We start from the raw sequence: 27,822 nt of genomic DNA, 5'->3' as shown, positions 1-27,822 counted from the left end.
TTCTGGAATTCATAAATTCCAGTGCCTTGGATCAACTTATCCACACCCCCATCAGGGGCAGCAATATCCTAGACCTGCTCATTACCAACATGAGTGACCGGTGTTCCACACCAAAGGTCAGTTCCTCATTGGTCACCGTCCCCACCCCCCCATTAGGGAAACTATCGTAAAACATTTCTCCAAAGCCAACTTCACACTTCTTAAGACAGAAGTGGCAAACTTTTTGACACCCATGCAGATGGACAATAGAGGTATGACTGCTGAATCCTACACAATTGCACTTTATAAGCACTTACACAAGTGCATGGATTGTGCTATCTCTAACAGAACCAAGATGCTATCCTCCAAAAAAAGGAAGTCAATCTGGTGGTCTTCTGCCATAAACAAACTCTACAACGGAAGGAAGAAAGAAACTGTTGCAAAAATTAGTAAAATCCCATGATTGGAGGAACTCCCTAATCAGCCTCAGTAAGAAGCTGAGATCCTTCATAAAATCCTCCAAAGCTAGTTACGAAAAGAAAATTGCCACTGATTCTAAAGACAACCACAAAGCATTATATAGCTATGTCAAGAATCTCAATGGCAACACTCAGATCTGCTCTGAGTTACAGCACAATGGCACTAAATATACAGAACCAACTGATATTGCCAACATCCTGGCAGATAGGTTCAGTGTAATTTTACCCCCCTCTCACCCCCTAAAGGGCCCAGCTCTATACTGGAAGAATGAAAAGTTCCTGTAATCATGGCTGCACAGGTAAAAACCACACTCTCCAAAGCCAAGAACACAGCATCCATGGGACCTGACAACATCCCAGGCTGCATTCTACACAAACTAAAGAGTGAACTGGCACCCGACCTAAGTACCATGTTCAATCATAGCCTCACCTCAGGCTTTGTGCCCACTGAATGGCGCACAGCAATGGTTATCCCACTCCACAAAGGAGGAGCCACCACGGACCCCAGAAACTACTGCCCCATTAGCCTGATGAGCCTGGTCTGCAAGGCCATGGAATGTATCATCATGGAACTTATAAACAAAGACATTGGTAATCTCCAAACTCTGGACCCCACCTAGTTCGGGTTTGTAAAAGGCAGATCATGTCTCCTAAACCTGATAGACTTCTTTGAAGCAATCACCAAAGCTGTAGAAGAGGGTAAGGTGGTTTACACAGCCTATCTAGATCTTGCCAAGGCTTTCGACACCATCCCCCACTCTGGAATTATAGATAAACTCACTAGACTAGGTTTAAGTCCCTATGTCACAATATGGGTTGCCAACTGGCTCACTGACAGAACCCACGCTGTGAAAGTAGCAGACTCCAAATCCGACTTCAGACCAGTGACAAGTGGAGTACCACAGGGTTCAGTCCTGGGTCCTCTCCTGTTTGGTATCTACTTCTCTGAAGTACAGGCTAACACAGACGGTCTTTGGCTAATGAAGTTCACAGATGACTGCAAACTAGAATCCATAATCAAAACTCCTAACGATATGGACATCTTACAAAAGGGCCTCACTGAGACAGATGCCTGGTGTCAAAGCCATGGCCTCAAGCTCAAGGCCAAAAAGTGTATTGTCATCCCCTTTGTTAAAAACTCTGTACCCATGAACTACCACATAGGCGGTAGTAAACTCAACACCAAAAGTGTGATAAGAGACCTTGGGACACAGGTGGACAGTAGTCTCTCCTTTGATAATCACATCACCACAGTAGTCAGGAAATCCTTCTACGTGGCACACCTCATCACAAAAGGTTTCTCATCCAGGAAAAAAGAGGTCATTGTTCCCCTCTACTCATCACTCATTAGACCCATTATAGAGTACAATGCCCCTTTTGGTATGTACCTCACAAGCCATCTACAACAACTGGAAAGACTGCAGAAATACCTCACAAAGAGGATTACTGGCCTCAAACAGATGCCCTATGCAGTCCATCTCAAAAATCTCCAGCTATACTCCATTGCATATCACCTACTCAGAGGTGATCTCTGCCTAATATACAAAGCTATGTCAAACCCAGAGTTGTTGGACATGCTCCACTTAAAGAAATCCCAATCCCTCCAAGCTACATGCTCTAGGGACCTAAACCTTGTCACCACAATAAACAGAACATGTTGGAGGGATAGATTCCTGTCCCAGAGACTTCCCATACTCTGGAACAAACTACCTATCTATATCAAACAAAGCTCCTCATTAGCACTCTTCAAGAAAAATCTTGATGACTGGATGGGAAATAGGAAATTCACCCCAGGGATCACTTCTGTGGTTCTGCTTGACAGTGGCACAGGAAAATAATTTTCTTGGGTGGCGAAAGCCAGGGTCCTTTTTTGGCTAGGCTTATATAGGCCCTATGGCCAATAGCCTAGTACCTATCTATGAACCTATAATTCTTGCATAGAATCAGTTCTCTCTTTAAGAGAAAGTGCAGGCAGGCCTAATTTCTCCAGGAAAATTCCTTCTAGTGATACCATCGATACTACACGTGGTAATATGAATGGATTTTCTCTGACTTATTCCAGTAATGTAGGCGATATATGTGATGTCATTACGAAGAACTGGAATATTCTACTTCTTGCTAATCCAGAACTCAGTGACATCATTACAACTACACCTTATTTTTAATTTAGGAATAATAAATAATTTAAAAGACATTTATGCTACAAGAATATTACTCATACACCTTCTGCCTCATCTCAGAGACTTGGCACATTTACATGTAGACATTGTAATATATGTAAATATATTTTTTCAGGGCCTAAATGTGTGCATACTTTACTTAACTATTCTATAGATTTAAAATTTTATGCAGATTGTTCTTCTATTAATTTGATTTATTATAGCTCTTGTATTTTTTCTGGTGCCTACTATATTGGTAAAACCAATAGAACTTTCAGACAGCGTATACAAGAGCATATCAGGGATGTTAAAAATGGAGTAGAAATGGACGCTCTAGCTAAACATGTTCTTAATGGCCAAGATCATAGTTTTAGATTTTTTTGTGTTAGAATTGATTGATGTAAATGATAGAGGTGATAATATAACAATTAGAACTGAGGCATGCGAACAGAAATGGATACTGTACTTCCAAGCTGATAAATTACCTTGTATTCTTCTTCTTCTTTCAGCTTTTCCTGGATAGGGGTCACCACAGTGGATCACCTGTCCGCTCATGATTGGCAGTGGAGTTTTACAGTGTTGAATTGCCAGCCCGGTGCCCAACCTTCAACAGAAGGCACACATACACACACACTCACACCTAGGGCCAATTTAGAGTGTCCAATCCACCTACAGCATGTCTTTGGGATGTGGGAGGAAACCGGAGCATCCGGAGGAAACCCACGCGACCACAGGGAGGACATGCAGACTCCGCACAGAAGGCACCCCAGCCGATGATCGAAATAAATTACCTGGTATTAATGAGGCTATATTCTTGAAGCCCTTTCTCAGTACTAGGCCCTTTAAACACTGACATGCTTCATCTGATTTCATAATTAGTTGTATTTATTGGATTTGATTGGATGTTGACTAGTTAAAAGCGAGTGGGGTTTCAGTTGTCTGATGAAGAGGTTTCTTATACCTTGAAAGCGCATACATGTTTTAACTTGTTTTTTAAATAAAAGCCATTTTTCACCTACCTGGGATCCAGCTTTTTGTGTTTCTCCTGAGTTTTTTTCACAGACCCTGCACTTTCACTCCTTTGGATATAGCAAAGTCTAAAGCCCAAGCAAAGTCTGAAGTATCTATTGTTACAGACTAAGTGGGGAATGGACAGGAAGAAGGAAACATCTTTGTTGACATATAGCTGGTTCACCCACCAATTTAGTTCCCTTTTTAGAAATCCCAGCACTGAAATTTGAAATGATGGAAGATGCTGGCCTTGAATCCACACTGATTTGACAAACCACTGAATCTTTCTCAACATAATAATGAGAATAATTGAAACCATGAAATCTAGAATTCTGAGATATTTTCTGGCAGATGTCTAAGTGAGGTTTGAAAATATCACAATTTTTTCCCTGTAAATTTTGCTTTGTTTTGAGGAAGAAATGCCATAATAAGTGTTGTATCTAAAAGACATCCTAGAATATTATTTTGTCAGAAGGAATAACAGAAGATTTCTTTCTGTTCACATGAAATCCTTAGTTAAAAACAAGTTTACTACCCAATACAGAGATTCATGACATGCTGTGAAGGAAAGTGCAAGAATCATATAATCGTCTAAACAAGGGAAATATGGATGCTCTACAATCTGTAATGGGCTATTACAGAAGCCAGACATTTTGTAAACACTCTGTACTGGAGATAATCCAAAGGGCAAAACAGCAAAATGAAAATGCAAACCAGACACAGAGAAACAAAAGTAGCACCTGAAAGTGTTGACTGGAAAACAATGGGAAGCATTTTTTAAATTCAAAATTACTAGAAAACTGACAGGAGGAATTAGGGGTAACAGAGACCAATGAGAACGAATTTTGAATTCTGGAACTATATTGTGAAGTTTTGCAAAAGAAAGGTCTAGAACAGGTCTCCAAATGCCTTCCTTCTCTGGCACCAGAAAAATTCTTGAATAAAACTCTTTCCCCTGTTTGATCTGAAGAAACTGATTTTATTTCTTCTGAGACAGTATCTGATACAGAACATGAGGAAACAGGCTAGTATGACTGGAATAATGTGGAAGAATCCCTTGAAAATGTGGAAGGGAGTCTCACTGTTGGCTGTAACCTTTTAGAACAATTTTCAGAACTCATCTATCTGAGGTTATCTGGTGCCAGAGAGGATAACAAAGACCTAAAAACTGGGCTAGATTTATGGAGTTGCCTGAGTTGGGAGGGGGAACATCCCACGGGGGCACATAGTCTGTCTGTTTTTTTGTGTTTTTTTTTTTTTTTTGTTATCCTTGGCTCTGGGAGGATCCTCCTTTCTTATTTGAACCTCCCTGCCAATGTTTTTTTTTTTTAATTTTGTATGCCTGAACCTTGTTGGTTATACGTATTCTGCTTCCTAAAAGAGAAATTTAGACTGGAAGAAAAGATTGTCATATTTAGATAAGGAAGGTTGAAAATCTGGGTAACCCCTGTATTAATTTTCCCCTTTCATCAAACCCCTTAAGGACCTCCTCAGAGGAAAGACAAAAAAAATTTCTTTATCCAGTGGAGAATTTAATTTAATTTTTAACATCATCTAGAAAATTTTGAGACTGTAACCAAACAAATCATCTCAAAACAGAGTCAGTAGCAGCAGTGTCACATACACATTTCAAGGAATGTTTGATTACCTAAGACATAGAAAACACCACAGAACACAGATGCTTTAGTATCTGAAGGAGGCAGATCAGCAATCAAATTCCTTACATTATCATAAGAAGCCAAAAGAAACCTAGGCATGCGTGCCGGACAATTTACAATGCTGAAGGCCAGGGTGGAAGAAGAAAGAGAAGTTATGTCTTACCATAATGTTCCATCTGTGCTGTAAATCTTTGTTCATTCATTACGAATAGGACCTCGGTTCCGTACTCGCAAAAAACTCTCAGCTATGACTTACCCATAATGCCCCTCTCCTAGTTACTCCAGATTGAGTTTACCCGCTCTTAGATAATAGATGTAGTAACAGAAAAAAAGTAGGAGGCACTGTCTGAGCAAATACTCTAACCAGGAGTTCCTAAAGTCCACCAGGAGTCCAGGCAGGGGGAAGGAGGGTGGGAAGTAATGAATGAACAAAGATCTACAACACAGATGGAACATTATGGTCAGACATAACTTCTTTATTTTATTTTATTTTATTTTTATTTTACATTTGTTGACCGGGCTAGTCTAGCTGGAGATATTTCCATTTTCAGTAGAGGCCCGGGGAGAAAAGCTCCAGATACTTAATAATAATATAGAAAAAAAAAAAAACAATCAGAGGCAATGCCACATACATTAGGAAGGAATTAACGTAACATTTTAAAGTAAACCATCGGGTTAAAAATGTGGAAGATAACATTTACATAACATTTGTTGGCAGAGTAGTAATGTAAAGGAAGAGAGAGAAGATAGGTTATAGGCTAATAGTAGAATATTAGTCAGGGTTACAGCAAGGGCATAACCATTGTAGTTTTAGGTGATTTTTAAGATTAAGTTTGAAGAGGGGAAAAAAGGAAATAGAGGTTAGGTTGGGTGGCAGCATGTTCCATTGCTTACCTGTGGTGGTGGAGAATAAGGAGTCACCAGCTAAGTTGTTAGATTTGGGTATATAAGCTAGGAGTTTATTAGAGGAGCGTAGGGAATGAAGATTATTATAGGGTGTTATAAGATTGTTTAGTGTAGGTGTGTTGTTAGGAAGGTAGAAGATTTTGTGAGCAGTAGTTAGTTGAGAGAGTAGCAGCGCATTTTGCAGTTCAAGCCAGTCTAGCTGATGTAGGTTAATGCAGTGATGGGTTCTGTAGGGCTTACCAGTTACAAACCTTGCAATACTGTTGTAGGCTTTGGTAAGTTTGTTGAGATTGTTTTGCTTTAAATTGGTGTAAATGGGAGAAGCATAGAGGAGGGTAGAGAGTAAATGAGAGTGGGCAACGGTAGTTCTTGCTTTTGGGGTGAGGAAGGGTCTTATCCTATACAAGGAGCCTAATTTTCTATTAACGGACTTAATGGTGTTATTAATATGATTGTCAAAAGTGAGTTTATTGTCTATTGTAACTCCTAATAACTTACAGGTCAGATCAGGTGATATAAGGGTTCCATTACTAGCTAGGATGGAGAAGTGTATGGGAGGTGTCTTGTTGTTAGGAGTAATCAGAAGTAATTTGGTTTTTTTGGCATTCAAGAGTAAGCACCGGTTTTGGAACCAAGTTTCTACTATGGAGAAGACAGTTTGGCTTACAGATTTCAGCTCAGGAAGAGACTTTGCAGAACAGATGATAGTAGAATCATCAGCATACTGTATGCAGGTGGATTGAGGAATAGCTACATGAAGATCATTTATGAACAGAGAGAAGAGAAGGGGTCCTAAAATAGAGCCTTGAGGAACTCCTAGTAAAACAGGGAGATATGAAGACAAGTGATTTTGCCACAAAACAGCTTGTTTTCGGTTGCTGAGGTAAGACTTAAACCAAAGGATAGAATTAGAATCCAGAGAGAGGGATTGTAGGGTATTTATAAGTAGGGAGTGATTGACCATGTCAAAGGCTTTTGACAGGTCAATGAAGAGTGCAGATGAGAGGTAGTTATTGTTCCGGTTGGTGTTAATAGTATTGGTGAAAGACAGAAGGGCAGTGGTGGTGCTGTGAAAGGGTCTAAAGCCATGTTGGCAGCTGGCCAGGATGTTATTTTTAGTAAGGTAATCTATTAGCTGATGATGGATACATTTCTCCATGATCTTAGCTAAGGGTGAGAGTAGTGCTATGGGCCTATAGTTGGAGTACTCATTAGAGTTGCCTCCTTTATGTAAGGGAATGATGTGTGAGATTTTCCAAAGATTAGGGATAGTACTTTCAGAAATGGTACGGTTAATGAGAATAGCTACAGGATGAGCAATTGCTCTGGATGCAAGTTGAAGGTATTCAGCTGGAAGGTTGTCATCAGAGGGTGTACAGGGTTTTAGCTTGTGAATTAGTTTCTGGATAAAGGAGATTGAGATGGGTTTTATCTTGAAAGTAGGAAGATTGTCATGTTGGGAATTAGGTAGGTTAGTGTTTGTAGAAGTTAGATTTGTGGTCAGGGTTTGAATGGTCTCTGTAAAGTAGGTATTGAAGGCATTGGCAATTTCTAGATTGTTTTTGTTATCTGACTCTAGGGGTGGAGGGGTACTAGAATGGCCAGGATGAAGAAGGTTATTAATGGCAGTCCAAAATTTTTGTGGATTCATAGTGTGAGACTGTTGAAGTTTACTGTAATAGGCTTGTTTGTCAGAGAGTATGGCTTTTTTAGTAGTATTACGTAATTGTCTAAAGTTCAGGTGTTCTGAGACATCTCTAGTTGCTCTCCATTTAGCCCAGGATTTGTTTCTTATAAGTATTTTTTGTTTTGTGTCTTTTGAGAACCAGGGAGCAGATTTGAACTTTATCCTGATAGATCTTTTGGGTGCATGGGTATCAAGTATTGTTAAGAATTTGTGGTTAAAGTAGCTGACAGCTTCGTCTAGTGGGAGGATTTTTAGGGGGTTCCAGTTGCAGGCATTTAGTTCCATTTGAAACAGGTCAGGATTAAAATGTTTTTTGGTTCTGGCAGTAATAAACTTGGGAGGTTTGTTTATGTCGTTTTTATGCCTGATGATATACATGGGCAAATGGTCGCTGATATCATCTGGCAGGGTTCCTACTTGATAATTTTCTCTTTGTTTATTAACTAGAATCCAGTCTAGGATGGTCTCTTTGTTGTTAGGTTTGTTGATTCTAGTAGTGGTGGTAATAGTTTGTTTAAAGTTATGTAGGTTGATGTAAGAAGAGGGATTATCATTGTTGATACTATACCAGTCAGTGTTGAGGTCTCCTAGAATAATAGTTTCTTGTGGGTAGGTTGAGGAAATCCAGGACAGGGTATCTTCTATATTAGTAATGTTATGGCCAGGGGGTAGGTAGATGCAGAATATATATATAGTTTTGTTGGAGTTGATTTGAAATTTAGAGATCAAGATTTCAGTTGAGTTATCTTGGGTTGGGGTATGGGGTATAGGGGATATAAGAAGATTGTTTTTAAAGAGTAAGGCCACTCCACCTCCTTTACGTTTTAATCTGTCATTTCTTAGTATGTTATATCCTGGTGGGGTAATTTCATTGTCAGATGTTGTAGGTTTTAACCAAGTTTCTGTGAGGCAGAAAATATCAAATGAGTAAGTACTGAGAAGGGCATGGAGATGAGTTATTTTATTATTTAAGCTTCGAATGTTAAGATGTCCAATTTTTAAGGAGTTAGGAAAATTAAGTAGGGTATCAGGGGAGTTGGGTGGAGAATGTGTAGTAGATGAAAAGTTAGGTTTAGGTGGGCCAGGGTTAGGGTGGATGTCACCAGCTTGTAAGGAGGAATATTTGAGAGCAAGTATGTGGCTGTGATTCAGGATGGGTGGGATTTTTAATTTTTTTGCTACAAGGTGATTCAGTTTTATGGGAGTAAGTCTGTGATATTTAGCTTGTAGATAGTTAGAGGTGGAGGTGATATTGATGTGGGCTTGGGCTAGTGAGTTGTTAAGGGTAAGTGTTTGTTTTTGTGAGTAGTTATGCAAGTAGAGGTTTTTTGTTTCAAATAAAGTGATTAGATAAGTGGTGGTAAGGACTACTGCAAATGAAGTTAAGAGTATAGCCGTTTGTAGGGTGTGTCTGGAAATAGTTATCATGATTCAATGTGAGTAGAGGTATTAGATTTGGAGCTAGAATATAAATAGGCAAAATATCAAAAGTAGAGATACTTGGTGTGAGGTTATGTCACAGTGCCTGAAGTGGAAAGGAGTATAGAGCAGGTGACCCTGTGGAGGGAAAGAGAGTATTTGAGAGCAGATGTTGGGATTCTATGTGAAGTGGTAAAGGTTAGTTTATGAAGTAGAGTATAGTAGAGATTGGACATCTTTATCTGATGTTGAAAATCTTTGTTCATTCATTATGAATAGGACCGAGTCCCCAGCTACTTGAGTCCTGGATGGCCCTAAGGAAGGATATTCCTGAGCACCATAGAACCAAAAGATGCTCGTCCCCTGGAAGCCAAATCCAATTTGTAATGAGATATAAAGGTATGAGGTCTTGCCCAAGTGGCTGTTGCGCATATATAATCCATACAGGTTCTGAAATGAAAAGCTACAGAACTAGCCATAGATCTGGTAGAATGAGCCTTTATTCTGGAAGGTAAAGATAGCTTATTCTGTTGGTAGATAAAGGTAATGACGTTTCTAAGCCAAGAGGATAAAGTCACTTTGGAAACAGGTTTACCCAATCTAGGTCCTGCAAAGGCCACAAACAATTGATCTGTTTTCCTGAAAGATTTAGTCCTGTCCAAATAACAACGAAGCTGCCAATGCACATCAAGGGTGTGCAAAAGATACTCCCCTCTATTCGAATGCCGAGGGAAGAAAACCGGCAGGTCAATTTGAGATTTGTCTTTCTTGATTGTAATCCCCAAGAGGAAAGCGAGACCTTGAGTGTAAGAGAGGCTGTGGACTAGGAGATTCCTGGTCAGACCGGTAAGGAGCCAATCGTCTAGATAGGGAGACACCTGGAATCCTTGTAGTAAAAGCCAGAAATGACCTTGGGCAAGAAAGAAGGGTCAGTACGAAGGGACACCCTATCCATGTGGAAGATCAACTAAGGACTCTTGACACTCAAGGCCTGCAGCTCAGATACTCTCCTCGCTGAGGGGCTAAGTGCTACTAGAAGTATGGTTTTCCATGACAAAAATTTCAAATCACATGAATCAAAGGGCTTGAAGGGAGGACCTGTGAGAGACTGAAGTACCAAAGTCAAGTCCCAGGGTTCTAAGGGAGGCTTGACCGGAGGTTTAAAATGTAATACTCCCTTCAAAAAGGTCTTGCATAGGCGGTGTGACATAATTGAAGAATTATCAAGACCATTATGAAAATTGGCGATAGCTGCTAAATGTACAGTGATCATTGAAGCTGAGACTCCTGCATGTAAAAGAGAAGTCAGGTATTGAAGGATCTTTTGAATAGGCATAGAGAAAGGATTTAGTTCTGATCTTTGGCCCAAATAGCAAAATTAGTCCATTTACTAGAATAAACTTTCATAGTGGAAGGTTTGTGTGAGGCCAGAAGAATTTCACGAACAGGAGATGGGATGTCAGGCAGCCTGGCAATCACTGGAAGTGGAAGAACCAAACTGTGAGCTTGAGACTGTGCAGGTTCAGATGAATCAGTTCCTGAGGATGAGATAACAGGTCCTGGGAATGACCCAGGATTCACGGGCTGTGAATCAGATGAGGCCATAGAAACGGGAACCAGACTTGATGTGGCCATTAGGGGGCAATGAGAATCACTTTGCTTCTCAACCTCTGAGCTTTCTGGAGAAATTTTGGGATGAGGGGAAAGGCATACAGAGCACCCGGGGGCCAATCGTGCATTACAGAGTCCCTCGGTGGTTCCCCCTAAGGGGGGATCAGGGCAAAATAGCTTCTGTATTTGTAGTTTAGATGGGAAGCAAACAGGTCGCAGCAAAGCTTACCCCAGCGCTGGAAGTTCCGATCTGCTGTTACGGGGTTGAGGAACCACTCATGAGGCATCAGGGTGTTCCTGCTCAGATTGTCTGCAATAAGGTTGGAACTCCCGGGAATGTGCATTGCTATAAGAAAGTGGTTGGAAGCTATCACCCAGTGCCAAATCCTCATGGCTTCCCAACACAGGGGGTAAGACCTGGTTCCACCTTGCTTGTTGATATACCAGACGACTTGTGGAGACAATTGAGATTTGTCTTTCTTGATTGTAATCCCCAAGAGGAGAGCGAGACCTTGAGTGTAAGAGAGGCTGTGGACTAGGAGATTCCTGGTCAGACCAGTAAGGAGCCAATCGTCTAGATAGGGAGACACCTGGAATCCTTGTAGTCAAAGATTAGCTACCACAACTGCCATACATTTGGTGAACACTCAGGGGACTGTCAAGAGACTAAATGGCAGTGCCCTGAACTGGTAGTGATTGGCTCCCATCCGGAAGTGGAGAAACCTCTGGGAGCGGTGATCAATCTTTATGTGGTAGTACACATCCTGGAGGTCTATACAACACATCCAAATGTCCCTCCCTAGGAAGAGAAGAATGGACTGCACTGTGACCATCCGGAATTTTTGAGGTTTGATAAATTTGTTCAATAGGCTGAGATCCAAGATTGGTCTCCAGTCTCCTGTCTTTTTTCGCACTAAAAAGAACCTCATGCAAAACCCGGATCCTGTCTGGTCTGGTGGGACTGGAAGGATAATTCTTTTTCTTAGCAGCTTTTCTACTTCTAAGGCTGCTAATTCCCTCTGATTGGGTGGTACATCGAGGATTCGCTTGACAGGTCTGGGAGTTAAATCGAATGGTATTTGGTAGCCTCTGGATATTATTCTCTGCACCCAAACATCGGTAGTAATAAGATGCCAGGCTGGTAGATGCAGAGAAAAACTACCCCCGACTGCTTCCAGAGGAAAGCAATTGGGCTGCTGCTCAGGAGCACTGGTAGGGTCTGCCAGAGAAAGAATCTCTAGTGCCCTGGTTACGCGGACCCCCTCTACCCTGAAAGGGGCATCTTCCATATGAGTTGTCCCCTCTACCCGGGTGGGGATTGTTCACCATGAGTGTCATGAAAGGATCCTTGGGATTTCTTGAACCACATCTTTCCTCCCTTCTGGTTCCTGGAGTAGGACCTCTGGGGGTTGGAAAAGCATATGCCCACAGGAGACAAGGTCTTTTAGTCTTTCTCACTACATGCAAGTGTAATTCGTAACTTAGGTCCAAACAGTGCAGATTCGTTGACAGGTGCATTGATGAAGGAAGATTTAAAGGGGTCTGCAAAGTCACACAATTGCATCCAAGCATTACATCTCAAGACAACGCCAGATGCGGCAGCTTGAGCTGCCCCCTCGGTGGTGTGAGATATCAAACACACCAAAGAGTTTGAGATGGATTCAAGGGTAGCTAGCTGTGAGGCGACAGTATCACGCACCTCATCACGCAGTACCCCCACCAAAGAGGAAGACAGTTCAGAAATTAGGTCTCTTTGGAGGCGAGTAAAGTGTGCCAGATAGTTCAGCGACCGAATGGTGAAGGTTGCTAAAGCATATGTCTGCTTCCCTAGTCTGTCCATGGTCCGGGACGCCCTGTTTTGAGGATGGACAGTGGAACTATCTTCTACCAATTCCCTCTTGGTGGCCACTGCCATGACCATAGAATCAACTGTCAACTGCTTGGACCAGTGAGGCTGGTCTTCAGGTGTAGATAAAATTTTGTCTGGCCTCCAGGGGACAGGTTCTACATTGTCTGGGGCCTTCCAGGTATGCTGCACAATTAGCTTAACAAGGTCATCTGCCAGTGGGGTCTCCCAGGAAGTAGATGACTGAGCTTGAAAAACCTGCAGGAACACCAATTTCTCAGAAGAAGGGTTAGAAGACTTCCAGTCCCTCCACTGCTTGAGGATTTCGAGAATGTCTCTGAATGAGATGTCATCTGGGGAGACCATGGGGACCCTTCCCCCTCATCACAATCAGTGTCTTCTGTGACAGATTCCTGCAGGGAATCAAGGTGCTGCCTCTTGCACCATTTCTTCCGGCGTGGCTCTCCAGTGGGATCTTCTGAGGAAGACTCCGGAGAAGGGGTTCTCTTTAAAGGGGGTTCTTGTGACTTCCATACCCGGGGTCTTGAAATAGCAGGTTGGGAGAGGTTCATGCTATGGGGGGGGGATCTGATACTGATGTCATTGGCACTGACTGTGAGCCTTCGGAATGAAGGACCCTCTCCATCACCTGGACAACAGACCCACCTGAGGAGGGATAGGAGCCTGGAACCAGGAGGGACAACCTCGGAACTGGGGTCACACCCCACCCCGAGGAGCTCACCTCCAGTTGAGGAGCTCTGAGAGAACTGGGAGCCATCGGAACTGTGGACACAGATGGTGCCAGTGAGAAAATAGGCGCTGGACTAGGCACCAAGGTACGGACAGTCCAAGCACATCTCTGAGAAAGCATCATCTCCATCGGAGCCAATGCAGCAAGGGTAGTCGGTGCTGACAGGGGAAACACTGCTGTCGGACACTGGTACCAAGATCAGGGTGGATGCTGGAGGAGCATAAACAGGGGAAGATGTGGTAAAAGATTCCGAGCCAGGAGGGACAGAAGGTCTAGCTGGAATGACCAATCCCCTAGCTGCCAGAAGCTGGTCCACAACCCACACAAGGTCTAGTTCAGAAAAACTCCTAGTGGATCTAAAGGAGGCTGATGAAGGGGAATCAGGTCTTTCTAGAAAGGGGCTAAACCTCTGCCCCAAAAAAGGGTCATAAGTTGGAGAATATCTTGTCCTTGGCAGGTATTCGAGTTTTGGAGCTGATGGAGCCAAAGAAACTGTCGGCACCATGACCGGGGATGGTGCCAAAGCATGTACAGTCATCGGAGTCGATGTGGGATCCAAGGACGGCACCAAAGTCAGTGGTGCTGAGGTTGGAACTGAAATAGAAGTGAATAGTATGGAGGGCACCCAGGGAGAGGACACAGAGCCTGGTGCCGAAGATGTCTGTGCAGAGGGCACTGGCGAAGCATGGAGCCGACTCGGTTCCGTAACTGACGGAGATGCAAGAACTGAGTGACTCCATTTTTCCTTATGTTTTTGGTCTTTGGAGGGGGTGAGACCTCCAACCCAGATAGAGCCTTAGAAAAAGGTGTCTTGAGTAAACCTTTTAAAATAAGTTTATTTTTATGTTCTGCTAGTGTCCTATTACTAAAACTAGCACAAATGTCACAGTCAGCTTTAATATGGTCCACACCCAAACAGTAGACACAACGAACATGTGTATCTGAGTTAGGCATCTTACATCCACACTTGTCACACTGTTTAAATCCCAACTTAGCTTTGTCTGACAAAGTAAGGCAACAAGGCTATCCTATAGAAAAATTAAGGGAGAAAAAAAGGAGAGAATACCACTAATGTTATTTAAAAAATACCACTAGTAAAAGGAAAGGCCTGTCAAAGACAGAAGAGAGGGACAGTACCAATAAATGGTAAAAAATTAAATTACCAAGGGAAAGGGTAAGAAATAGGCTTAGGTTATAGGCGACAGTGAGAAAAGGCTAACGACTAAAAATTAAATAATTTTGAAGAGAAACTGTCTTAAAATTAACAATTTTCTACTTAGCTTTGAGAGAGATGGCTATCACGTCTGACTAGGAATGTGACAAACAAGATCTGGTGTAACTAGGAGAGGGTCATTATGGGTAGGTCTTAGCTGAGGGTTTTTGGCTTGCACAAGCTTGGAAATGGCCATATTGGTTCTGAGGATGGAACCAAGGTCATATTCGTAATGAATTAACAAAGATTTACAACATCAGATTAAATTTATTTTACTAAGCTTATCAAAAACCTTTCCCCGTTTGTTAGAAGAATTAAGGCTAGCAGCTGAAAGACAAATGAAAGAAGGTGACTTTGCCAAGGAAATTACTGCAAGATCTGCCCTAGGATTAGAAAAAAAAATAATGAACTTTTGGGACTGGGGCACCCTTATACAGCTTATCAGATATGATTTTTTAGGTGCAGATGGCTGACTGTCAGGAAAAGTGCAGGCTGTCAAAAAGGCATCCTCCAAGGCTGGTAAAAGAAGGCACAGCTGCAGTTGGAGGCAAATCTACCTGTAAAATAACTCCTTCTTTCTGGAAACAGCATCAAAACGGACCACTCTTCAGGAGTGGAATCTCAGGGCAAGTTCAATTCAGAGTCAGAGTTTCCATCCTGTAAAGACAGCACATGAGAAGCACAGTCCCACTCTGATTCATATCCCTCAGACTGGGAAGCAGTATCTGACGGGGAAGAAATTATTCTCTTTTTCTGAGGAGGATAATCATCAAAGTCTGAGAGGTTCTCAACATCCCTTTTGCAAGTCCAAGCTAGCCATCTGCTTTAGGAGAGGACAAATGTTTAGATTTATGTTCCCTTTTTCTAGGAGCTCCCCTAAACAGATGAGTCCCTACCTCCAGGGAAGTAGCTCCTCAGGGCAGCTAAGCAGTTAGGGCAAATACACAGTGGCAAAGGACATGCTTGCCTCCTGGTCCATAATGGCCTCTCAAGGGGCAACACCAGAGGGATCGGGAGAAAAAGATGAGCAGTCTGACGAAAGTACAGTTGTGTACACTTACGATAAATGTAGATGTTCGAGTGTATTCACTGTTGCAGTCATCACATTTGGGGTTATCTGCCTGCAGGTAGCCCTCAGCTGGCCTGAATACCAGAGTCTTGGGATTTCTGCGTCGAATGCTGTAGCTTCTTCCATGACGTCAGGTCGTCAGGGGTATAAAATATGCAGCTGACACCATTACATCAGTTTTTCTTGCCCCAGATGTCAGGTGCCCCCACAATAGGAAACAATTATATGGTGTGGAACACCTCCAGCAAAAAGGAAATACACATAGTATAAGATATGCCAACCCAAAAAGGATAGGTGAAAGCAAATACAATCAGGGGGCATAAATTCGAACATCTACATTTATGGTAAGTGTACGCAACTGTACTATGTTCTTCATGTTTCACTGTTGCAGTCATCACATTTGGGTTGATTCCCAAAGCTAAGGAAGGGTGGAGGTAGATTAAGAAGCATTAGGGCTGGCAATCAGGCCCTGTAAGACTGCTGTGGCAAATCCAGCTCTGGATTTAGAAAAGATAGGCAAGTGGTAATACTTGGTGAAAGTATGTACAGAGCTCCAGGTTGCAGCTTCCAGGATGTCCCTGGTAGGGATTCCTCTAAGAAATGCAGTAGAGGTAGATGCAGCCCTAGTGGAATGTGTTCTTATCCCCTGTGGGGAAGGTTTTCCATGGTGCTTGTAGCAGAAATGGATGCAGTGTGCTATCCATTTGGAAATGGTTTGCTTTGAAATGGCCTTCCCCTCTGCCCCTGCAGCAAAGCTGACTAGCAGCTGGTCAGATTTTCTGAGAGGTTTAGTCCTGTCCAAATAGAATCTAAGCTGTCTGTGCACATCCAGAGAATGCATTATCCTTTCCCCTTTATTCTGAGGATTAGGGGAAAAAGTAGGCAAATGAATGGACTGGTTTAAAGCCACACTAGACATCACCTTGCGCATAAAAGATGGGTTAGTCCTGAGGGAAACCCTGTCCGCATGGAAGATAATGAAGGGTTCCACTGCCATAAGGGCCTGCAGTTCAGACACCCTTCTTGCTGAAGTGATGGCTAGACGTAAGGCTGTTTTCCAAGAGAGGAATTTCAACTGTGTTGTAGCAGCCAGTTCAAAGGGGGGAAGAGTACGTTTTTCCAATACAACGTTAAGGTCCCAGGCTGGAGTGGGAGCTCTCCTGGGGGGGGGGGTCTTAAATTTTTGGCCCCTCTAAGGAATTGTTTTACCAGAGGATGAGAGAAGTGGGGTGGCTCAGTATTATAATGAGCTGAGATGGGTGAGGCATGAATCTTAATTGAAGAAAAGGATAGGCTCTTGTGGAGCATTTCTGTTACGTAATCTAGTATATGAGGTAAGCTGGGCACTGTTGTGCCCATCCCCTGAAACTGGCTCCAGGAACAGTATCTTTTCCACTTTTCTGAATAGGATTTTCTAGTACTAGGAGCTCCTTGTCTCAAGAATGACATCCAGCACCTACTCACTGAGGGTTGCTAGACGTGAGCTCAGGGGATTAGCCAAGCTGCAAGGTAGTTTGAAGCTGAGGGTGCAGAATCTGGCCCGCCTGCTGGGACAGCAGGGAAGGGGTCTGAGGCAGGTGCCATGGTTGTAGCACTGTCAGACTACACAAAAGAAGGTACCAGTGCTGGCGTGGCCAGTCTGGTGCAATCAGGATTGTCCTTGGCTTGTCCTGTTTGATCTTTAGTTGAACCTTCGAGAGGAGAGGCAGAAGGTGAAAGGCATAGACATGAGAGGCTTTCCCAGGTAAAGGACAGGGCATCCACTTTCAAAGCTGTCTGTGGGGAGTTCTGGTGCAGTATTTGTTCAATTGATAGTTCTGAGGGGGGGCAAACAGGTCCACCTGTGGTGTCCCCATCTGTTCCTCAAAAGCTTGAATATTTTGGGTTCCAGTTTCCATTCATGTGGGTCTATGAGATTTCTGCTTAAGTCGTCTGCCAGTGAATTAGTTTGCCTGGCAGGAATTGAGCTTGCAGGTGCACTTGGTTGCTCAAGGCTGTGTTCCACAGAGCCATGGCTAGTCTGCAGAGTGGGTAGGAATGGGTTCTCCCCCTGCTTGTTTATGTACCACGTAACTGTGGTGTTGTCTGTCTTTACCAATAGTTGTCCTGGAAGAATGAGGTCTTTGAAGGGTGTCAGAGCATTCTGTACAGCTAATATTTCTTTTTGATTGATATGCAGGTGCATCTGCTTTGGTTTCCATTTGCTCTGAATGCACTGCCCTGCCATGTGAGCCCCCCATGCATAGTCTGATGCATCTGTTGTTAGGGTTTGGGTGGCAGGGGGAAGAGTGAAAGGGAGGCCCTTGTTGTGGTTGCAGGCCTCTGCCCACCAAAAGAACTCTGCCCTTAGACAAGGAATGATAGGAATTATTGTTTCCAGGTCCTGAGGGTGTTGGCACCATAGACATTTTAGATACCACTGAAGTTTCCTCATATGCAGTCTTGCATATGGAATTAACAGAATGCAAGAGGCCATGAACCCTAGAGCTTTCAGTATTTTCCTTGCAGATAGCTGTTTTTTTGTGGCCAGTAGGTTGTCAAATAATTTTGTTTCTCTGGAGTGAGGAATGCCATCTGGGAAGTTGTGTTCAAGCTTGCTCCCAGGAATACAATCTGTTGGCAGGGTACTAGGTGTGATTTCTTTTCATTGATGGTGCACCCCAATGAAGTTAGAAGTCTCTTTACAAATGCCAGGTGCTGTAATAGCAAGTCCTCAATTTCCACCTGAATCGGCAGTCATCCAGGTATGGGTAAATCTGAATACTGCTTTGCCTGCAAAATGCAATGGCTGGAGCTAGGCACTTTGTGAATACCCTGGGCGCAGTAGATAAGCCAAAGGGAAGTGCAGAGAACTGATAGTGCATAGAGCCTGCCCTGAAGCATTGGTATTTCCTGCAAGATTCCCTTATGGGGATGTGCAGGTAAGCTTCTTTTAAGTCTAGGGTTGCCAGCCAGGAATCCTTGGCTAGCATAGGAAGCAGCTGTTGGAGAGTTAGCATTTTGAATTTTGGAAGACAGATCCAGGATAGGACGCCAGGAGTTTTCTTTTCTGGGAACCAGGAACATTCTTGAATAAAAGCCTTGTCCCTTGTTCTGCTGGGACAGGTTGAATAGCCTTGATGCTGAGGAGAGAGAGTACTTGCCTTTGGGCCTCCGCCCACTGGCTTGGGGGGAGGTCTGGCCATCCACTTTGGGTTGGGAGTGAGTGGAAGTGGAATCTGTATCCTGGGGAAACAATGTTTAAAACCCATTTGTCTTGGGTAATGTATTCCCAGTTTTTTGCATGCAGGGCAAGCTTTCCTCCTAAAGGTGCAAGTAGTTGAGCAAGGCTTGGAGGAGTTAAGAATAAGTAATTGTGCAATTTTACCATAGTGGGCTGGCTTGCTACTCCCTGCTTTGGACGTGGGAACACCCCACTGCTTAGATCTGTGCATAACCTAAGACTGAAGTCTTGGTGGTCTGCTGCCCCTGAGTTTGGACTGAGAAGGCCGGGAAGTTACTGGAAAGAACCAGTTCTTTGAAGGCCAATGCCTACTGAATCTAGGTGGCTGTACTTGTAAGAAATCTTTAACAGTTTTGCATAGATTTAGCTTTTTCCTCCATCCTTTTGAGGACTTATTCTGTGTTATTGCCAAATAGGTGCTCCTGGTTTAAGGGTGCATCCAGCAATTTTGCTTTTACATGACCTGGCAAGTTTTTTTCCTTAAGCCAAGCATGCCTTCTAAGTACAGACCCAGTGACAGCAGCCCTGCAAGATGCTTCTAAAGCATGAAAACCACACTGCAAAGTATGTTTTCCAACTTGGTCAGCAGAATGCATTAACTCTTGTAAATCTTTGTGTTCTGCACAGTCAGGGATCAATATCATCTTTTGTTTAAATAGCCCCATAATATGCTGCTGATACTTTAACATATGAAACTGGCAATTTAAAGCCCTAATGGCCAGAGTAGCAGAGTTGTATACCTTCTTACCCCATCTGTCTAAAGCCCTAGAATCCCTGGCAGAAGTGGTAGGATTTTTGGCAGTAGTAGCCTTAATGCCTTTTGGTCCTTGGGAAATGGTCTCTGTATCTGCAGTAGGATTCTTGAAAAGGAATTTGTGAGAGTCAGGTACTCTACAGTATCTGCCAGGTTTCCTGGGAGCTGGAGGCAAAGTATCCGGGGTAAGGCTGGATTCCAAGAAAACATCATCTACAATCTCCAGAACAGGATGGATAGCTAGAGGCCTGTGCTGAGGCAAGTTTAAAAATTCCCTGATTCTCTTTTTGGACTGAGAATAGTCCTGGCTTTCCCAGTGGAAATGCTTCCTAAGGGTATGCAAGGTTTCAACAAAAGAAAAATCTTCTGGAGGGGATGCAGAGGGAATTGAATTCTGCATATCAGAATCCTCATAAGTAGATAAGGGTATGTCCTGGTAGTCAGAAAGAACAGAGATATCAGATTCCTGATAAGAAGAATCAGAAGGAAAATCAGTTCTAGGTCTCTTAGAGGGGAAGGCTGCCTTCCCCTAATTAAGGTAATAAGGTCTTAAGCCATTCTAATCATTTGTTTTTGAGGAATGTGGGCCTGAGAATGCGCTTTTATAGTCAGTTTCCTAGGTGTAGTGTGAACTTTAGGCTTGAGGAATTCGGTATTTTTGGCTTGAAACGAAGTCGTCGGTTTAATATGAAAATTGGTAGGCCTGAATATACTCTCAGAAGCCGGTGCCTGCACAGTGGTTCCAGACCCATCCAAGGTAGAGACATCCGCAGGCTCCATAGTCGAAGAAGCATCTCGCGGCATACCAGACTCCGAATGGGTCTAAGTAGAGGCCTGCGAATCTGTAGAAGTGGGTATCAGGGGCTGTGAAAGTGCCTCACTGAGTACCTGCGGACTGGCGACTAGCTTAATGGAAGCATTGTCGGCGATTTTGGACCTATGCGGTCTGTCTCTGTCTTTATCCTTATGTTTTTTCGGAAGATTGGTAGTCGGATGGCTTAATGAAGCCAGTTCGGAGTACAAAGATCGAGAGCGAAAGTATTTAGCTAGAAAAATAGCCCGACGATGAATAATCCGGACGTTGAACAAGGCAAAAAACCAACAGCGAGGGACGTCGTGGTCTGGGCCTAAAGAGGTGATGCAGTAAGAATGAAAATCTCTATGAGGTATTTGCTTTCCACAGGCAAGACAATTATTAATTTTTGTGACATCGGTTAGAGCAAGAAAAAAGGATCCCCAATGGGGTACTTATCTTTTAGAAGACTTCAGGTCTGAAACTCGAAAATGAAAATTTCAGGAGTCGGCCTACCGGCACTTGCGAACTGCTTCTGCTTCTGCTTCAGGCACCACACGGCAAGAAAGACTGATGTAATGGCATCGGCTGCATGTTTTATACCCCTGATGACCTGTCATCATGGAAGAAGTGACAGCATCCAACGCAGAAATCCCAAGACTCTGGTATTCAGGCCAGCTGAGGGCTACCTGCAGGCAGATAATCCCAAATGTGATGACTGCAACAGTGAAACACGAAGAACATCAACTGATAGGCACAGCACAGTCACCCATCAGAAGCTGAGGCAAGGAAGAAGCTGGCTTGAAGACTGAAGCTTCTCAGATAACCTTTGTCTTCTTATGGCTGGTGTAGGGATCTATAAAATTTCAGGGAGCCTGGTCCATGTCTTAGCCAAAAAAGGAATCTCAAAGGTGGATAGCAGAGCCAAAAAGAGTCAGTGATACTTCCTGACTAGTAAAACATTTTAGTGACAATCACCCAACACACTAGTCCTTTCCCCTCACAAAAAGTTTATACATAAGAAGAATACATTTCCTAACAAAAAGAAATAATAAGTTGAGGAATGCCCACAGGGACTCACAGTCATGAACAAATGTCTGATAAGCAGTTAGAAGAGCCCAGACAAGTCGGTAAAATAACCTTATTACCACACAGCACTTGCAATAATCAAGTTTAAGCCCCAAAAGAACAAAATACTGAAGTAAAAGTCTAGTTTGTCTTAAATACACAATTTTACACATAAAATACATTAGAAAAGCCTATCAAAAAAATTAAGTTCTGAGGTAAATTATTTTGTCACAAGTGTTTAGAATGGCAGAAATGCCATAAAAATTGCATACTTAACAGAACAAAATACTTTTTCTGCCAAAAATAGATGTGGAAGGTAATCTGCAATGGGGAACCTATCTGCCCAGCCTTGAAGAAGCATTAAGTGACCATTGATCTCCTAAAGCCCGCAAAGCAGCACACTCTTTGGAGACAAGAAAGTTCTGAAGTTATGGCACTATAGTCATTGCCTTTATGCCACTTCCCATGTGCATTTCAGTGGCTAGAGCATGTGGAAGGTGCTTTTAAAACTTTAGAAGCTGGCTGCTCCAGTCCTTCATATGATGTTATAAATTAAGCTACTGCAGCAATGTTCTAAGGATGAACATAGGGGGATCTAAAGGCAGACAAGTGATAGTCAGTCATTTTTCTTAGGATGAGATTGAGCCTGGGCTGTACCTCCTTTTTGTTTTGAGCTGCCATTTCCTACACTTCTGTTAGGATTTCTGTTAGGATTGTTTAAAATGCTTTCTAAACAAAGGCCCAGGACTGGAAGGGTAATTCCTATAACATTTCGGAATGGGATACTGAAAACTTTGCTTGACCCCTTGGATAAGTTTCCCCATCTCATCAAATCATTTTAAAACTTCAGCTGATGAAATACCAAGTAGTACCAAGAATTTGTGACTTGACACTTTCAGGCAGATATCGGGATCATAGCCGTGAACATCTATGCATAACTGACCCAGTTGCAGATGCTTGGAACACTGTACCAGCAATATTATATGAACACTTTAAAGAATACCTAGTGATTTCTGTTTCAGGTGAAATCATGCAGATTCAAGAGGATTTAATGTCAGAAGAGAGCTCAACTTAGCAACTGTTTTATTCATATCAGCAAAAGTTGCCAGCAGCAGCAAGATAAATTTAAGAGCAAAGGGTGGTGGTGCTGCAGTAGCGTTGTCGCCTCACAGTAAGACGTCCTGTTCGATTCTCAGCTAAAGCGTCTTCTGTGTGGAGACATGCGTGAATTGGCATACCTTCGTTGAAGGTTGTGCGTCAGAGCTGGCAACTCAGTACGTAAAAATCTACTGCCAATCATTAGCAGACCAGAGTTCCGCTGTGGCGACCCCTAACCGGGAAAAGCCGAAAGACACAACAACAACAACAACAGACAAAGATTTGAAATGTTAGAGGTGTGGGATATGCCTGGCTAACTACTGACATATGATCTGGGAGTGCAGTGTAGTCATTACCTTGTGGTTGTGGGTGATTGAAAAGATCAAAAGGGTCATTAGGCAGTTTATGCTGCACAATCGGGATACATACTTCTGGCTTTTAAACATTTCACAGCCTGATATGTAACAATCTTACACTACTTTATAATGGGTTAGGATGATAATCTCCACATTACTAGTGGTTATATTCAGATTTTGGGTAGATATCAATCCAGAGTGGCAAAAGTATTTTTTTTTTACAAACAGTACATAGCTACAGTTATGTTTATGACTAGGTTACACAAAAAGGAGTATGTTGAGTTGTCTTCATTTTCTTTATGTAATAGGCCATAATGCTTGAAAGTAAAAAGTTTCAACATGGAATGTCTACAGCATAGCGTTATACTTGTAAAACCCAGTGTGAAAACTGGATAGTTAGAAGAATACCTGAAGGGCTAAGCCTTAGCGCTAGAGAAAGACAAGTAACATTTTGTGAGTTTAGATTCTTACTTTACAATGTGGCAGGTGATTCTAATTAGCTACCCAACGTAGTTATAGTAAAACTACCATTACATTTGTTAAGAGTTTAGTCAGATGTTAATATATATCTGCATTAGCAGAATTAAATATATAAGGTAATTAAGTAAGACATTTGGAGTATAACCAGTCAAGCAGTTCCTTGAATCAACTTTTTCAAACATCTCTTGGATGAAGAGAAAATGTATTCATATCAGTTTTTGCAAATATTGTATAAATCCTTAGTTTCTGACAGTTTTAATGCACATAATAGCAAGCACAATGTTAAATTACTACTCACATGTTAATTCCCTTGATGGCTTTTTTTTTTTTTTTTTTTACTGATTAAAGGTAAAAAAAAGTTTCCAGCATATCTTTAGCCATGCGAGTCTGACAGCTGATGGTCCTGAACACTAAGGTGCAGGATGCATAAACTTTTTCCCCATATCTGTCAAAAACCCTTTACCTTGTCAGAAGGCAAATGATTACTAGCTGTAAATTGCTTCGAACCAAAATCTTTGGCCAAGAAAATTACAGATTTATCAAGCACAGGGTTGTGGAATAGGAACTTGTGGGCCTGTGGTACCTTGTACAGCCTGTCATGACTTTTGGGTACTGGAGGCTGACTGCCAGACGTAGTACATGCAGCATTAAAGGAATCCTCCAGAGCACCAATAACAAGAGAGATGGCCAAAGGCTTAAGAGTCTTCACCTTCAAAAGATCATAATATCTTCTTTGAATATGGGATATTTCTTTTTTTTCCACTGGAAGAGGTCTTTTCCCTATCTATGGTGTCTGAAAATTTGATTTCTTCTACTGGAGAATCTGAAGAAATATTTTCTTCAGACTGACTCTTAAGGAGTCAGGAAAAGATACCCAGGAGGCACAGTCCAGTTCAAACTCTTCAATATCAGACTGGTAGTCATTTTCTAAAGGAAAAGGAGATCTGTTCCTTTTTAGATGAGAAGAAACAGGGGAATTGGACTGCAATGACTGAAAGGCTTTAAAAAGACCTTTAGAAAGTACTGACTTTCCTCAAGTCATTTTGTAGATGGGGCTAAAAAATGAGAGACATGTTAGATTGTTGACCTCTTTTTTTTTTTTTTTTTTTTTTATTAAGAATTTTCAAAGACGAACTCAGAATTTAATTAGATGTATGGACTTCATTACAGGAGTCTGGTACCTCTTTCCTCAAAGGTAGTTGTTGGATACAGTCTGTCCCTTCTGAAATCATTAAACATGTCTTTCGCTTTTTCTTAGTAAGCAAATACTTGGTTGTAAAAGGCATACCAGATTCTTGGACCTTAGCAGTCTCCCTGGTGGAAGCACCAGAGGGGTAAGTAGTGAGACATGGATGGTCCACAAAGTCTGATAAGGTCACAGTGGAGTCACTGTTGAGGGCCAGGGGGTGAAAGGGTGAAGTGGAAGCCACCTGAGGAACCTCTCTAACCACTTTCTTTTTCTTGGGAGCAAGAAGGTGAATATCTGAGGTCCTGGAACCAGAGTCCATAGTAATTTTTGAGGGCCCTCTGCCATTCGTTCTCTAGAAAAATGCTAAAGGAGCTAAGCCGATTACTGATAGTTTTTGGTGTAAAAGATAAACAGATACTACACAAGTGGATGTCTTGCAACTCCCCTAAACAAAACAAGTAAGCTGTGTTGGAATCTTTTTAAGGCATTTGCCTTCCATACAGACATTTTCCTTTTCTCTTACACATAAGCAACAACAAATTACAAATTTCCAAAAAATGGAATGAAAGTCCCCAACATAGGTCCTTATCTGCCAAAAGATTGAATAAACCAACCACGGAAATACAGAATGCGCAGCAAAGACCAAGTCTGAAGGATATCTTCAACAGCAAGAGAGTTCTGAATTTTGGCACTCATATGTCTGTTTTTATTCCAGCACACTCTCAAGCTTTCTCAGCATATGATGCATATGTAAGGTGCTCAAAGGCTTTCATATACTAGTCAGGCATTTGATCCTTGGCAGGATACATCCCATATAGCCATATGCTACTGCCACAGTGATCTAATGATAAACATCTTTTGTACCTTGTAAGATCCGATCCATCCACTTCAAAAACAAGGAAACAGTCCCCACCTAAACATATTGGGTGGAATAATACCTACAGAGCAGTGGCGCAGAAGACCTAGACCTCAACATTACATCTAGAGTATAGTGATTTGCAAAATGCAACAAAGCTCATGTCACAGCAGCACAAATGTTACCCACTGATATTTCTGAAAAAGTCAAAGGAAGAAGAAATTACAGTTGTGTACACTTTCCATAAATGTAGATGTTTGAGTGTATTCACTGTTGCACTCATCACCTGTGGGTTATCCCTGCTGTGGTAGCTCTTGGCTGGCCTGAATACCAGAGTCAGTGCTTTGTCATGACATCAGTTTTTCTTTCCCTAACCCATCAGAAGCACAAGGAAATAAGGTAAACTGGTCCTGGTGGCTAAAAGCCACCATGGGAAGCTTATGTCCCCCTAGGGGAAGAGGATATAAGGGGGATGGAGGGAGGGAAACCAGGACTAAAACAGTGAATACACTTAAACATCTACATTTATGGTAAGTGTACACAACTGTACTATGTTCTTCATGTTTCACTGTTGCAGTCATCACCTGTGGGAGGATTCTGAAAGCTGAGGAGAGGGGTGGAAAAAAGAAGTTATGTCTTACTATAATGTTCCATCTATATTGTTTATCCTCATTCAGTCATTACGCATGGGTATCGGTTCCGACCTTGGAACCGAGCTGGCCATTTTCCAAGCTCGCGTCAACTTCAAACTCTTGAGCTAAACTCTTACTCACAATCCCCCTCTCCATTACCTCAGATTGAGTTTACAAGTCAAAGATGGTAGAGGCTACCTCTGGTCAAATAACCTAAGAGAACCGGATGGTGAGATCCACTAGAAACCACAGAAGGGGGAAGGAGGGAGGGTCGTAATGACTGAACAAGGATCAACAATACAGATGGAATGTTATGGTAAGACATAACTTCTTTATCTGATATTGTTAATCCTCGTTCATTCCTTACGCATGGGACAGAGTCCCCAGCTACCTCTATTCCTGGAAGGCTTTCATGGAAGAACATTCCTGAGCACCATAGAACCGAAAGATGCTCTTCCTCTGGAGGCCATATCCAATTTGTAATGATTGATGAAGGTATTTGGCGTAGCCCAAGTTGCAGCTGCACAGATGTCATGTAAAGAAGCTCTGGCATGGAAGGCAGCAGAAGTTGCCACCGACCTTGTTGAATGAGCTTTCATGGTAGTAGGCAACGAGATATTACGTTGTGTGTAAATAAAGGTCACAAGGTCCTTCAACCATCTAGCTAATGTGACCTTAGCAACAGCAGATCCTAATCTAGGTCCAGAAAAAGCCAAAAATAACTGGTCAGATTTATGAATGGACCTAGTCCTGTTTAAGTAAAAATGGATTTGGCTGTTGATATCTAGGGTATGTAGGCAATACTCTCCTCTGTTTGAATGACTGGGAAAGAAAACTGGCAGTTCAATGGTTTGATTAATGGACATTTCTGAGATCACTTTTGGCAGAAATGATGTATTAGTTCTCAGAGACACTCTATCTCTATGAAAAATCAGGTATGGACTCTTGATACATAAAGCTTGAAGCTCAGAAATACATCTGGCAGAAGCAATGGCAACCAAAAACAAGGTTTTCCATGACAAATGCTTGCGGTCACAAGAAGAGGCTGGTTCAAAAGGAGGCATTGTCAGAGCTTGTAGAACTAATGATAAATCCCATGGTTGAATAGGTTCTCTAAAGGGTGGCTTCAGATGATTCACACCTTTTATAAAGGTCTTGCACAATTTGTGAGACATAAGAGAGGAATCTTGGACACTCTCATGAAAATTAGAAATTGCAGCCAAATGAACTCTAATGGTAGAGGCCGATAGACCCGATTGGAAAAGGTCGGCCAGATAGTCTAGTATTATCAACACTGGTGCTGAGAAGGGATCTACTTGTTTATCTTTTAGCCAACAGGTAAATCTTTTCCACTTGCTCAGATAAGTAATTCTAGTGGAAGACTTATGAGATGCAATGAGAATATCACATACTGGTAAAGAAAGATCATTCTGCCTGGCAATCAAGGGAATTAGAATAGCCAAGCTGTGAGCTTCAGGCTGTTCAAGTTGGGATGAATCAGGTTCTGGGATGTGAGATCAACTCCGGGATTGGATGGAGAATTCATGGTCGATCTAGTAGGTGAGGCCAAAGGAAGGGGAACCAA

General features: G+C 42.4%; 1 protein-coding gene across 1 annotated transcript in view; it reads right to left on the bottom strand.

The window, feature by feature from the left end:
* Positions 1–27,822, bottom strand: part of CCDC81 (coiled-coil domain containing 81) — a 1,631,012-nt gene that overhangs the window by 484,581 nt on the left and 1,118,609 nt on the right. The gene's annotated exons all lie outside the window — the stretch shown is intronic.

The sequence above is a fragment of the Protopterus annectens genome, chromosome 5.part0, assembly GCF_019279795.1.
Source record: "Protopterus annectens isolate FY-2018-M chromosome 5.part0, PAN1.0, whole genome shotgun sequence".
NCBI classification, from domain to species: domain Eukaryota; kingdom Metazoa; phylum Chordata; order Ceratodontiformes; family Protopteridae; genus Protopterus; species Protopterus annectens.
The sequence above is the reverse complement of the archived record's forward strand: the minus strand, read 5'-3'. Positions and strand labels throughout refer to the sequence as shown.